Here is an 11452-nt window from a genome sequence, read left to right as displayed (position 1 = left end):
TTTAGAGAGAGAGCGAGCACAGAAGCAGGGGGAGGGACAGAGGGAAAGGGAGAAGCAGACTCCCCACTGAGCAGGGAGCCAGACGTGGGGCTCGATCCCAGGACCTTGGGGTCATGACCTGAGCCGAAGGCAGACACTTAACGAAGCCACCCTGGGGCCCTATATCAGTAATTTCTTAATGAACTTTTCTTGTTTGGGAATATTTTTAGATTTACAAAAGATTGGCCAAGACCATCCAGTTCCCATATACCCTTCGTCCCATCTCCATCCATGTTAGAGAAACTAGGGTATATTTGTCTCATCAAAACATTAACCCTGGCACAATCCTCTTAACTCAAAAGGAGACTTTTTTGTTTTAAGATTTTATTTATTTATTTGACAGACAGAGATCACAAATATGCAGAGAGGCAGGCAGAAAGAGGAGGAAGCAGGCTCCCTGCCGAGCAGAGAGCTCGATGCGGGGCTCAATCCCAAGACCCTGGGATCATGACCTGAGCTGAAGGCAGAGGCTTTAACCCACTGAGCCACCCAGGCGCCCCTCAAAAGGAGACTTTATCCGGTGGTCACCATGTGTCACAGAAATGTCCTCTTTCTGCTTCAGGTCCCCACCCAGGATCCCCCAGTGTGCTGAATCAGCACATCTCCAAGTGTATGACAGTTTCTCAGACTTTCCCTGGTTTTCGTGACTTGACCACTTTTGAGGAGGAGCGGTCAGTTGTCTGTGTTTCTAATGTCTTCTTGTGATCAGACGAGGCTATAGGTTTGAGGGAAGAACAGCAGAGAGGTGACATGCCTTCCCATCACCATGTCAGGTACAGGAGGGTCCCGGAGCTTCACACGCGTGATGTCACCTGGTCACGTGATCAGCGGGGTCTGCCAGCTTTCCCCCGGGAATGTGCTGTTCTTTCCCATCTACGCTCTGTTCTTCAGAAGCCAATCCCTAATACGAATCAAAACCTCAATGAGATACCACCTCACTCCAGTCAGAATGGCTAAAATTAACCAGTCAGGAAACAACAGATGCTGGCGAGGATGCGGAGAAAGGGGAACCCTCCCACACTGTTGATGGGAATGCAAGCTGGTGCAGCCACTCTGGAAAACAGCATGGAGGTTCCTCAACAAGTTGAAAATAGAGCTACCTTACAACCCAGCAATCGCACTACCGGGTATTTACCCCAAAGATACAAATGTAGTATCTACAAATCTAGATCCGATGTAGATCCAAAGGGGAACATGCACCCGAATGTTTATAGCAGCAATGTCCACAATAGCCAGACTATGGAAAGAGCCTAGATGTCCATTAACAGATGAATGGGTAAAGAAGATGTGGTATATATACAATGGAATACTATGCAGCCATCAAAAGAAATGAAATCTTGCCATCGGCAATGATGTGGATGGAACCAGAGGGTATTATGCTGAATGAAATAAGTCAATCAGAGAAAGACAATTATCATATGATCTCCCTGATATGAGGAATTTGAGAAGCAAGACAGAGGATCATATAGGAAGGGAGGGAAAAATGAAACAAGATGAAACCAGAGAGGGAGACAAACCATAAAAGACTCTTAATCTCAGGAAACAAACTGAGGGTTGACGGAGGGCAGGGGGTGGAAGGGGTGGGGTGGCTGGGCGATGGACACTGGGGAGGGCATGTGCTATGGTGAGTGCTGCGAATTGTGGAAGACTGATGCAACACAGACCTGTACTCCTGAAACAAATAATACATTATATGTTAATAATGAAAAAAAAAAAAAAGGAGCAGCCGCCAATCCCTGAGGCCAGTCCTGACTTGAAGAAAGGGAGGCCCACCTCCCAGCTCCGTGTTACTTGTCATTTTCGGGAAGGGGGAATTTATAAATCATTTATGCATATCAGTTTGGACTCCTGGGTATTGACTTTATCCTTTGGGTTATAATCCAGCCCAGCAGCTAGTTATTTTGTTGCCCAAAGTACTCCAGCTCGGGGTGTATTTGCTTTTTAGAAATGGTTCTTAATGAGAAAAACCTACAGCCATTTAAGGAAGCTCTGACTGAAGACAGGGTTGTTGGAGCTCATCAGAAATCATCTTCCTGACCAGAGGACAAACAGGGCTGATGTGCGTGGGCCCCGGAACAAGACCACGGTTTAAATCCCAGCTCTGCCCCTTTATGAGTTTTGCAGCTTCAAGCAGGGTATTAACCCGTCGGTGCCTCAGTGGAAACATCCCCAAAGTGGGATGATTAAGCTAAAAACACTTGTTAATTTTTGTGAGAATTAATTATGACAATATCTGGAAAGCATTTACAAAACACTGCTGAGCCCCAGGAGAGCACGCGGTACCCGTCAGCTGTGGTTGTCACGGACACACGTGGCTTGCTGGGGACCTTGCTCACTCGTCTCCTCCAGTAGTCTGGTCATCAGCACGAGTGGGCAGAGGGTTGGCCACACCCTAGAGGAAAGGAGAACCCGACAGCGTTAGAAAGATCGGAGGCAGGAGGCTGACTTCTGGCACAGCCCACCCTTGGCCCTGTGGTGGGCAGCAAGCTGTGTAGCCCTTCTTGGCCCAAGTTTTCTCGTTTGGGAGGAGGGACTCGTGAAGTTGATGCTTTGCCTTTCTCGGTGATGGGGACCTAAGAGCTTTGGGAATTGCCAGGTTCAGGGGATACGACAAAGTCCCATCCAGCTGATTTCTCCCCAGGCAGGGAGCCTGGGCCCCCTTGTGTGTTCAAGGGTCTCTGGTCAGGCTTTAGTAGGCTCCAAAGTGCCCAGCCTGCCTGCCTCCTCCACTCCACCCCAGGGTCCCAAGCAGAAGCAGAATGAAGCGGGAGATCCCCACCCTTGCAACCAGTCAGCTGGGCCTGTACGCGGTGTTGGCCCGGCCCGGGTGGCAGAAGCAGGGCTGAGCTCCAGGCCCCTCCTCTGAGCTGTGAGTGGCCAGGAGCCCATTTTACAGCCTGAGAAACTGAAGCCAGAGTGAACCACCGAAGTCAACCGTTGAATAAGTTTCTGATTGGGGACCCACACGACCTCTAGATGTCCCCCCGGAAATTCTAGCCTGCCCACCGCCCCACCACAGGTACCACCCCTCTGGGCTGGGCAAGTAAGCAGGCGGCCACTGGAGTGAGCCATCTCTTTCCTTTCCTCCACCTCTGCTCTTCCCACCTCAATCCTGTCCCCACGGGAGTGAGCCTAGAGCATCCCCCCTATCCCCTGGGGAACTCCAAACCTTCCCTCAAGTCTCCCCACACCACCTCCTGCAGGAAGCCCTCCTGATTGGACAGAGGCCCCAGAAAGGGCTCTGGCGATCTCTCGGACCTGAGATGGAGTTCTGACCGAGACAACATGGGTGACTCAGCTGCTTTGCACAATGTGGGTATCCGTGCCCACCTAGCAAAACCTAGCAGCCAACATGTAAAGCGCTTGGCCTGGGTAAATGTTCAGGGAGTGCCTGATGGCACCCTTGTCCTCAGCCAGGACACACAGAGCAACAGGCCAGCGTCCTGGGTCGCCCATTCCTTCATGCATTCAGCACGTGTTCACGGAGCACCTGTTTGCCATCCACATATGGGAGCGCGCGCTGGGAAAGGCCACCTGGTGGCTCCTGCAGGGCTTGCCATGGCCATCAGATATTCACCTAGTCTGACAGCGGGGGTGGGGGCCCATGCTGCCCTGAGAGCCCATACTCGGGGGACCTGATGGAGTCTTTGGGATCAGGTGAGGCTTTTCTGTGTGATGATGCTTATGTGAATCCTGAGGGAGGAGGAGGGGTGAGAGGTGTGGTCCAGGCCAAGGGCAGCCTCCCAGCTCCTGGAGGAAGACCAGAGTATCCAGAGAGAGGCAGGTGAAGGGGATGGAGCGGCCTCTGGGGCCAGGCGACCTGCTGGGAAAAAGGGCCAGTGAGGCCGCCTTGGATCCCTGCTCTGAGGTTGGGGGACAGGGAGGCCATCAGGAGGGGATCAGCCGCTTGTGTCCAGAACATTCTACCCCCCTCCACCCCAGCTGCCAGAGGGGAGTCCCCATGCTCCCTATTCATTACCTGACATAACTAATTGCCTGGTGACATTTCCCATATTATAGACAAATGTGAATTATGGGCCCAGCTGTTCCCCTTCTCGTCACCGGGAATCGGTTGATAAATATGTTTATTCGAGGTCAGCCTGGCCTCATCCATTAGAAATATTGTTTTTCTAAACATTACATTGATTTAATTTAACTCTAATCAATTTAAAATGGTTCTGACAATTAACAAAAGCTTCAAATATGACCTTAAAGTAATAGGATTCATTAGCTATGTTTAGGATTAAACTTACCCTAATAGGGCAATTTTTCTTCCGAGGGTATTTGGTAACTGACTAGTGGTCAGTCAAAATGAAATCAATTATTATAAATTATACAGTTAAAGTTGATTATGTATCCCCTGCTAATTTGTATAAATAAGGGTCTCTGACAATGGGAGTAATTTATTAATAACTATCTCTACCCCAGCCCGGTATCACCCTTCATGTAACAGCTGCCAGCGCATCTGTAACCCATGAAGTATGATTTTCCAGGGCCGTTCCCGCTGTATGCTAATTAGACCCGTAATTAATTGGAACAGTTATAGTTAGGACACAATGCTGGCGCCCTTTGCCCCATTATTCACGACGGTCAACTCCTTCAAAAGGCAATCTGATCAAAATTTCATATGCCAGCTCCGGCTCCCAGAGAGGAAGGTGATGCCTCGACGGGGACGCTGCGATGTGACAGCCGGCATGCTGGAGGGGGGAGGGGAGGGGCGAGGAGAGGCAGTCGGAATTCAAGCCCCCAGCCTCGGGGGTTCTGCAGCCTGCTGCTGGCCAGCCAGTGCCCCGGGGCAGAAGGAACATGCATTCAGAGGGGCTGGGACCCAGGGGCTGGGACCCAGGGTCCGGGCCAGCGCTCACAAACGGTGGGCAGGGGTCGGGGGAGACATATAGTGTTTAAAAACAAACCCAAACACTCCATTTCTTGCCACCTTTTTACAAACTGGGAGAGCTGGCTGCTTTTGGAAATTCCTGATGTTGAAAAAATCAGACTACCCTGGACTGCTTCTCTGCCTCTCCCGTTGCCTGCACAGCACCAACCCGCTTCCCTTCCTTCTTGTTATCTGCCTGGTGTCCGAGGAGCCCTGGCCCAGGACCCCCTCCCCCTTGTATAGGTGGTGAACATTCTTCCCTACCCCGCATCGGCCCTCAGAGGCCTGTGGACACCAGGGCATTCTGACACCCAAAACAGCAGGAGCACAGAAGAATCCTCGGCTGGGAGATGCTCAGAAAGAAGGACCTTTCTGTGGATCATTCAGGCTCTCAGGGAACAGAGACCAGCCCCCCCCCCCCCCCACTTAGGGGTGTCCTGTGAGGGGTGCAGAGGGGATGGGGACAACGTAGCTTTCACTGGTGGCCCCATTACCAGAGCTGATGGAGAAGCATAAAGCACTGGGGCCGTTCTAGGAGTCTGGGGCTGTCTGGGGGGTGTCTGGGGGGTGTGATCTACCTAGGGGATATGAGCAGGCCGCAGGGCCTTTCTCTGCGCTCAGGAAAGTGAGAACAGCATCTCTGCAAGAGAAGTCTGGAATCCTTCCCGCCTGTGTTAACCTGAGGCAGGAAGCAGGCAGGTGGGTACGGGGGGCGGGGGGGAGCTGGTCTGCAGCTGGAAGGCCTTGTTGCTGAGGGCACGAGAGTGGGTGACAGACGATGTGATCAAACCAGGAGCTAGAGACAGACGGCCTGGCTGCAGAGGGAGCAGCTGAGGCCCCTTGCCAGGCTGGGGAATCCTGACAGCCCCAGAATCCCGGGGAAGGTCAGCACTAGGGCCATCCCAGCCCCTCCACTTAGGGAAGCCCAGCTTACATCCAGGACCAGATCTGCCCAGCCCAAAGCCTTCAGGCTCTTCTGGGTTCCAATCCAGCTCTATCTCTAACTCACTGCATGAACTAGGTGCCCCGGGAGCACTGGAAGGCCCCATGGTGTAGACCATAGGCTCCCCAACTTTAAAAAACAAAGGGCTGGACCCAATCTCAACCTCTCCAAAGAGCCAGGCCCTGAGGCTAATGGTATTGAAGACGAGGCCAGCTTGCCAGTTTGAACTTCTAGAGAGTTTTCTCCTTCTGCGCTGGGCCTAGGTTTAGAAAAAAGGGGGAAACACACACACACACACACACACACACACACACACACACTGAGCTGGAGGTAACTGAACAAAGTAACTAAAATTTAACCCAAAGAGAAAGTTTGTCAAAACTCATCTGTTTCCTTAAAATACTGTATATAAACAACAGCTCCGCAAAATTGGTGGTCGGGGTATACTGAGGCACGTAAAAAAAAAAAAATTTTTTTTTTTGAAGGGTCTATTGGAGGGCCCAGCCATTCGGATCAGGCAGCGCCAGAATGAAGGTGGTCAGGGGTGCTCCAGTCCAGGAGGGAGGTTTCTGCAGAGACAGTGCAGAGGCAAAGCGAGGGGACCCGCTGGGATTGGCCAGGGCTTTGCTTGGACAGTTGCCTGGTTTGGGGGAGCCTCGCTGGTTGTTTGTGATTGGCGGGGTTTTGGGTCTCGTGTCCTCTAAGCCCAGCACACTGTCTCCGGCTTGGGCTTTGGCTGGCTCAGTGAGGCTGCCAGGGCTTGGAGCCGTCCCCCGGTCTGATGGCCTCCTTGTTCCATCACCGTAACGTAGACTGTGAAAAATAAGGAAAGGGTGGAGGGGCGCACACTGGAAAGCCAACTTGAGAAACAGTGTGGCACAATCTGTTAGTTCAACACACACCTGTCTCCAGTGACCCCACATCTACTACGAGGCATTCACAGCTGGGCTGGCCCGAGCAGCCTCAAAGAACATGCTCGGGAAGGTTCCTGGCCACAGAGGCATAATGGCCCCAGCCTGGAAACAGCCCGAATGTCCATCCTCAGGAGAGCTGGTAAACCAATTATGGTGTATTTCTCTAACAGGGCCCTCCGCAGCCGAGAAGTAGAGCAGGTGGAAATCACAGACATACATGAAGTGTCCTGGAGCCGCGTCTCCCTTTGCATGATGTCCAAAACCTGGTAAAATGCCAGGGCGACTGAAGTCAAAATAGTGGTTGCCACCAGGGTCAGGGGAGGAACTGAGGGGAGCTGGAAGGGTCCCTGAAATTGATATAAAGGAAGCAGATCATGGGGCCCACGCAGACGAGTGCCCAGAGGGAGTGTGTGTATGGGGGGGGGGGGCAGCAGAGTGTTCCCCAGGCCTGGCACACGTCTGGGGACCCGGGCTTCTGCTCTCAGCTGCCACACAGAGCCCTGCCTGCAGCAGGTGGCCTGGGGATCCCCAAATACCACCCCAGGCCAGCCCTGCCATGCAGGGGCGCTGGTCCCAGAGGATGGTTCCAAGCAGCAGGACACACCCACAGAGCATCCAATCGGGCCCTCACCTGGCAGGCACGGCTCCCATCAGAGGGACAGCTGGCTGGAGTAGAGACCGGCAGGCATGAAGCAGGAGCAGGTGGGAGCTGATGGACTGGTCTTGGGACTACCCCCTCCCCGCCCCCGCCCAACACTACCCCCATTTTAGAGCCAATGCCAGGCCTCCGGAGCCAGGCAGCCCTGAGTTCAGGTCCCATTGGCTCTGCCTGGTCCTCATCTGGGAACTGGGAGGAGGCTCTGGCAAGCATGAGAGTACACATAGGAATGCAGGGTCCGAGGCTCGCCAAGCAGGGACACCAAGGCACAGGGCACAGACACGCCTCACTCAGGGCAGAACCCAGCCTTTTCCCCATCAGGACCCGGGGCCACACAGTCCAGTGCGGCTCCTCCTGCTCCCCAGCCCCCACCCCAATGCCCCGCCATGCCTTCATCCCCACCCCTGGCCCCAAGGCCACCCACAGGAATGCAGTTGACCCCAAACTTCCTTCCTGCTCCCCTGCTCAGGGCATCCAAGACACACCGTCCTGCCCACCACTGTCCTTCACGCTGCCTCTCCCGCCTCGCCACCTCGGTCAGGAGGGCCCCCGTCCCAAGCCCTGAGCACACGAGACTGGGAAGGGGCAGCATCACTGGAAATGGGGGCCTCCTTCTGCCCTCGCCATTCTCCTCCACAAGGCAGGCAGCAGCCTCTGTGCTCTGGGCTCCCGTGGAGAGCCCCGGGAGAGGCTGGCTCAGGCTCCCAGAGCCCATGCAGCACCCCCCCCCTGGAGCATTCCAGCAGAGCCGGTTGGCCTCAGTTTCTCCGCCTATAAAATGAAGCTCTCTCTGTGTTCCGGCCACTAGGAAGGGGAGGGGGGAGGCAGTGAGGGTGTTTTCCAGGTGGCCAGAGAGAGAGGATGGAATACCCAGGAGAGAGGGGAGCAGAGGAAGCCCGAGGGCCATCGCCCTGAGTCTGCGTCACACCAAAATGCACAGAGCGCGGTGAGTTCTCTTTGCTCACCACTGTACATCAGACAGTCACTCAGTTGCCTCAGTCTCCCCAGGCAGATCCTGGAGGGTTACACTGCTCCACCCAGGCCCCCTCACTCAGCCTCGCAGGTCTGGGACAAACAGCTTCTGTTTGGGTCCAGCCATGGGCAGTACCCCCAGTGTGCCCTCCTGCCACACCTCTAACGTGGTGAGGTCTCGGCGGCTTCACCCTCGGGTGCCAGCTGCCATCCACTCCCTCCCTGGGGTCGGAAAAGCCCTCTGGTCTTCCCATTCCCCGTGCACTCCCAGTGGTCTTCCTCCCAGGGCTGCCAGGAGCGGGGCGGGGCGGGGAGTCATCTGCTTGCAAAACAGGTGGCAGTGCACTGGGGTCTTCCTCACGCTAAATGACCTCCCAAATGCCTACCCCGAAGTCCCAAACATCCTTACAGTATCTGACTCACAGTTCCCAAACTTTCCCTGAGCCAATACGTCCGTCTGATGAATGGCCCCTGTCCAGCCACCCTCCCTACACGTCCTGTCACTCAGTCAGCCACGGGTCTCCACGGGGGTCCTTCTGACACGGGGGAAGCTTGAAACCATAAGTGGGGTCCCTCCTCGCAAACTTTTCAGGACATTCACAGAAATCTTTCTATAAGGCAAGTCAGATGTGTTAGGTAAGTTTTTACGGCCTAGTGTTTTTTTTGCAACTAATACATCGTAGACCTTTGCTTATGTCATTAAAAAAAGATGGTGTTCCAGAAGAATCATGGATGGCCACAGAGTACCACATACATAATTCAGCCACGTCATGAATTCATCAAGGTCCTGCACCTCTTAAGTTTGTCAATCACAAGCCATGTTGCCCAGACTCTTAGAGCTAATCTCAGCCGCTCCTGTGAGCCTCACATCCTTAGAAAAAATGTCCTAGCACTAGAATTGCTCTCTAGGGCGCCTGGGTGGCTCAGTTGGTTGAGCGACTGCCTTGGGCTCAGGTCATGGTCCTGGACTTCCAGGATCGAGTCCCGACGCGGAGTCTGCTTCTCCCTCTGACCTTCTCTCTCACTCATTCTCTCTCAAATAAATAAATAAAATCTTAAAAAAAAAAAAAAAGAATTGCTCTCTATAGGGCATATGAAACGTTAACACTTTAAAATAAAATAAGCTTGCTTGTCTCGAACGCCCGTGTCATTCACGATCTGCGTATAACTGTTTAGGATTGGGGGCTGAGGAAGAACGAAACAAGAGATTAGTCAGGAGTCTGAGGAGGCGTCCGTACAGAAGCCAGAGCCAAACGCCACTGTGAGTGCAACACGGAGGGGGTGCTTATAAAGCAGGAGAACCCCCAAATGTCGGAGCTACAAAGGACAATAGAGACTAGAGCCCAATCCCCCCATAGTACTGGAAAAACTGAGGTTCAGAGAGAAGTCACCCAGAAAGATGGTGACCACCAGTTCCAGAATCTTTCCAACACAGCCTCGTGTTAAACCTGCACACAGGTGTGTGGCCAGGCCTCACCCACCTGCAGAGCAGGAATGAGAGAGGATGGGGGGCATGGGGGAGGGGGCATGGCTGGCAGGGGCAGCAGTGTTAGGAGGGGCACCTGTGATGTGCCAGGCACCGGCCCAGGGGCTTTGGGGTGTTAACAATGCACCACACAGAACGAGTGAAGGTGGGAGCCATGGCTTTGCTTAGAGATGTGTGTTCTCACGAGCACACAAAGCAGGTCACTAAAGCCTAAATCCAAGTGCAAATTCTTTCCAGATTTTGCTGAAAGAAAACAGTCTTTTCTACAAAGGTAAAAAAGACTTTTCTTTTAGGGCAAGGGAAGGCGGGGGCGGGGGTGGTGGTGGTACTCATAATGCAGATCCCAGAGCTCTGCTCTGAGAGTATGATTCTGCACAATTTAGGGGCGGGGGGGTGGACTCTGAGCTTGACTTCTTAAGGCCTTGGTTGACCTGGATGCAAGGCGGTCCACAGACCACCCTTCTGGAAACACTGTTGAGAGTGTGACCGGTTTTCACACAGAGACCCTAACAACTATAGGCATACTAACCTCAGTATAGTAGTCACTAGGCTCACCCGGGCCTCCTTCCTTCATAGAAGAGTGTTTCTAGTGGAGAGAGAAATGTGTGACAATTAAGGAGCCTGACATAAGGATCCGTTTTTTTTTTTTTTTTTGAGCATATTAATTTTATTATTTTTTTTAATTTTTTATTTTTTATAAACATATATTTTTATCCCCAGGGGTACAGGTCTATGAATCACCAGGTTTACACACTTCACAGCACTCACCCAAGCACATACCCTCCCCAATGTCCATAATCCCACCCCCTTCTCCCAAAACCCCTCCCCCCAGCAACCCTCAGTTTGTTTTGTGAGATTAAGAATCACTTATGGTTTGTCACCCTCCCAATCCCATCCTGAAACAAGATGGCATAAGGATCCTTTTATCTGCCTATGTTCTTCCCATAAAACCATGGGTTTGTAAATTCATTCTTCTGCAGGTCCCTGAGAGATCTCACAACCGACCTTATGGCCTTCGTCCAGTAGATGGCACTAGCTCATCTGAAATAAGCAGAAATCCACCTGAAAGCTCAAGGTAGACTCAGACAGAGGAAAGACTGAGAGAGGGGCAGAGGACAGGCCCAAGCAGAAATGCCCCCAATGAGCCAGCTATCCCCAAATGACACAGACGAAGCCTAAACCCTCCTGGATGTAATTAGTAACCTGGTATGTAACCCCTGACTCATTGCCATATTTGCTATCAACGATCACCTGCTGCTTCCCAAACCTGGGACCTGGCTGCTGGCAGAGTGGGGAGTGAAGACCCGGGACATTGCCATAACCCACTATGACCACAAGATGGCAGTGCTGCGCCAAGAGGCTTGCATAAGAAAATCTAAATCTGGAAAAGCAATCTGAAGACTTGAGAATATCACCTGAAAATCAGATCGTGGAGGGAGAAGGGAGGTGGAAAGAGACGTGTTGATTAGACTGGCAGCTTGTCTCTCAAGTTCATGATTATACTACCATGACTGCTTTCGGCGGCTTGTCGGCGACCATTTACTGAGGGGTTGCTGAGTACGAG

General features: G+C 52.8%; 1 long non-coding RNA gene across 1 annotated transcript; it reads right to left on the bottom strand.

The window, feature by feature from the left end:
• Positions 1-389: 389 nt before the first annotated feature.
• LOC132005446 (uncharacterized) lies at positions 390-10536 on the bottom strand. The gene is made up of 3 exons (XR_009400794.1): positions 10418-10536; positions 2323-2431; positions 390-940 (listed from the first exon to the last, which is right to left on the bottom strand). It is a non-coding gene; the product is annotated as an uncharacterized LOC132005446 (long non-coding RNA).
• Positions 10537-11452: the final 916 nt, after the last annotated feature.

Source organism: Mustela nigripes, chromosome 17 (assembly GCF_022355385.1).
Source record: "Mustela nigripes isolate SB6536 chromosome 17, MUSNIG.SB6536, whole genome shotgun sequence".
Taxonomy (NCBI): domain Eukaryota; kingdom Metazoa; phylum Chordata; class Mammalia; order Carnivora; family Mustelidae; genus Mustela; species Mustela nigripes.
This window is presented reverse-complemented; position numbering and strand designations above follow the sequence as displayed.